Source organism: Rosa rugosa, chromosome 7, assembly GCF_958449725.1.
Source record: "Rosa rugosa chromosome 7, drRosRugo1.1, whole genome shotgun sequence".
Lineage (NCBI taxonomy): Eukaryota > Viridiplantae > Streptophyta > Magnoliopsida > Rosales > Rosaceae > Rosa > Rosa rugosa.
The window spans coordinates 27,541,049-27,544,192 of record NC_084826.1 but is presented as its reverse complement, the minus strand read 5'-3'; the positions used below and the strand labels follow the sequence as shown (position 1 = coordinate 27,544,192).

At 37.5% G+C, this 3,144-nt stretch overlaps 1 long non-coding RNA gene across 1 annotated transcript; it reads left to right on the top strand.

The window, feature by feature from the left end:
• Nucleotides 1-316: 316 nt before the first annotated feature.
• Nucleotides 317-2,842, top strand: LOC133723676 (uncharacterized). Its single transcript, XR_009853192.1, has 4 exons — nucleotides 317-522; nucleotides 680-823; nucleotides 2,302-2,400; nucleotides 2,495-2,842. It is a non-coding gene; the product is annotated as an uncharacterized LOC133723676 (long non-coding RNA).
• The last annotated feature ends 302 nt before the right edge of the window (nucleotides 2,843-3,144 follow it).

The window sequence follows — 3,144 nt, the reverse complement described above, 5'->3', positions numbered from 1 at the left end:
CGGTTTAGACAACAGTCGTTTATTGCTGCTTTATTCTGTTGTGCAAAATACCTTTAAACAAATGGATTCAGACAACAATTATTTGTTGTTTCTATAGTCTGTTGTGCAACTCTTTTTCAGACAATGGATATGAATTTATGTTGTGTGAGTTTTCATACTTAACCAAAACTCAAATTTTTCACTCAATCCCTCCATGACTAACAAAACTTTCATTTTGCCCGCCCATTTTTTGACCAAAAATTAAATTTCCCCCTTTTCATAGAAAACCTTTTCACACTCTCTTACCAATGTTCTAAAACATTTGTCATCAAAAAAAAGTTCTAAAACTGTGAACTCGACTCAAACCCAGTCCTCTGACCTCTCTCTCAGTCCCCAAGGACCTCTCTCTTTCCACGAACACCAAAGCCACTACTGCCTCTCTCTCCTCCGCTCACTCTCGCTCTGCTCTTCTTCGATTTCATGAAGGAGGAGCTCAGGTTCCACTCCGCTCTAGTCTACGCCCCTCTGCCTTCTTCGATGCAGGTATTTCTCAATCTCTGGAGCCTTTTTTTGATTGTCTAGGGTTAGGATTTTGAAGATTGGATTAGATTTGGGGGAATCGTTTTGAAACCCCCAATTGATCTTTCAGATATGGGATGAACACGCATCAACATATGTTTTGGCCTTTTGGAATATACAGATTTGATTCGGGTTTGGGTTCAATTAAGGAGTTGGCCGGCTTAAGTTCCTCCTCAGTGCAGCGCGTGGTTGTTCTTCGCCGGAGGAAACCCGAGTGTCGTCGTTGTCGGATAACAGACTTGCAAAAAGTTCAGAAAACACTCAGGTAACCATCATTGGGTTTGTTTGATGGGTTTTCGGATTTTCTGGATTGGGAAACTCGCTCTGTTGTTAGTCTTGATGATTTAATTGTTTCGAATCCGCATAAGTTTCAGGCTATGGGGTTCCTCTCCTGCCTCATGTATGAAATTTAAACCTTGCTTTGAAATCAGATTTTGATTCCAGTGAGATTGTTTTGTTAGCAAGGATTCTTAGATTGGTTTTGTGATTTTTGACTTGGTTTTGGTATGTTGTTGTTGAATCAAAATCAGAATCAGAATGCTAAGTGTGGGAGACACAAGGAAGAGTTACTGAGTCAGCTTCGGGTAGTAGTAAAGTCCGAACTATCCGGATGCAGAACCTTGTAACTTTTTGGGGGTTGTTCTTTGGGTGTTCGTTATGTTTAATTGAACTAGGGGATGAGGTAAAGCTTGTCTTTTTGCTAATTACATTGGGTGCTTTGTTGAAGGGTCAGTAGGACCTTCCTAGTACTTAGTCCCTACCATTTTTTTGTTAGTGTTTCTGCTTCAGTGCTTCTCTTTCTGCTAATTTGAATGTGAAAGTAAATAAAACAGAAAAGGGTTGCTATAAATCTATGTTTGAATTAATTATGCAGAATGAGGATGATATATATGAAACATATATTAGCTCTTTTCACCTTGTTAATAGTATGTGGTGGCTAATTGGGAGGATTTGTATTGTGAGTGCATAAGCAAAGCTGCAGCTTGAATAACTTAAAATGAATAATAATTTGTACAGATATAATACAATTAATAAACACAATCTCTCATGAGTGAATACTCACACCTCGTCAGTTCTAGAGTTTAGAAGAACTAAGAATAATAAATATATGGGGGATTTACGAAGCCTCTTTCTCTGACATGAAACTATGTGTTTTATGGATGTTCCTTTCTCTTTTATGAAGGGTGTGTCAACAGCAAAAGAGGTTTATGAAGTTTTAAGACACCGTGGGTGGTTATAGTTCTTTCCGCTTTTTGCAACAGTTCATGAGATCTGCATTGGCACTCTTCCTCCATCAGCCATAGTCAAACACAGTGAGCGCACACCTAAATAGCTGGTTTCCTCCAAGAACACCGGTCATTGTTCATGGATCAAATGACAGTATACATAAGTGATGTTCAGTACACGAAAGCAAGGAGAGGACTAGGTGAAGTTCACCTTTGGAATGTTGAGTCACAGAGAAGCTTATGCAACAATATATCGTTGCAAGCTCAAAATACAGCACCTTGTTAGAAACTATTTTCGTTGACAGTAAATTAATGAAATTAACATATCTCTCTAAATAAAACAGAAAAGGGTTGCTATAAATCTATATATGTTTCATATATATCATCCTCATTCTGCATATTTAAACATGGCGGTATGTCTAGCGCTAGTATTCATTTATAGGTTTACACTTTCTACTTTGGTTGGTACATATGATGGTTAGTGCACTGCTGAGCTCTTGTAATGTATTGTTTTTAGGGTATTCCGGTGCAGCAAACTGACAAGGATTGTGGCATATTCATCATGCGGTTCATGAATAAAAAAGTTGAGGATAGGAATCTGGAATTTGCATCAAAGGTAAAGCCTGAAATTTAGGCCTAAACTGCTTTGTAACTTCATTTTCTTGTTGCATGTGATTTGTGATGTTGAGATAGTATTATATTTGTTTCAGTGGCAGCGGCGATCATCCAAGGAACTGGTTTACACCTAAAAGGATCTTGATGCTGTGAGGACAGAGTGGGCTAAGTTTGTCATGAAGTATCACACATAGCTGGTAAATGCATGGGATAATGTTTTTGGTATTTTGATCACCCTAGCTAGTTGCCATTTTTGGCCTTTATGTATAGGCATATTATGGTGAATGTGCATTGGACAGAGTTATACAAGCACATGTTTTTGGTTTTAATGTATATGTGTAGGCATCAAGGTGTTGATTACTATGTTGATCGATGTTGGAATGAATCGAACTAATGGAATATTGTAGATCTTGTTGGAATCAATGGAAAGTTTTTGGTATCAATATTGGATGTGTTCGTAAATGCGTTGATTGATAGGTTTTTGTTAGATGCAATATCCATAATGTATGTCTTCTTATCCAATCTCAGACAATGCAATTTCACCAGAAAACCATTGTCTGACAATTGAGCACAAAAAATTCAAGTGAAAAAACTGTTGTCTATACAACATAACAAACAACATCTTTTACACTGGTTCTATTGCCCAACATTGTAAAACACAATGTTAAAGGTACATATTCTGTTGTCTCACTTCATTAACCACTACATCATAGTGCCCAAACTACAAATATGCTATTGTTTGACC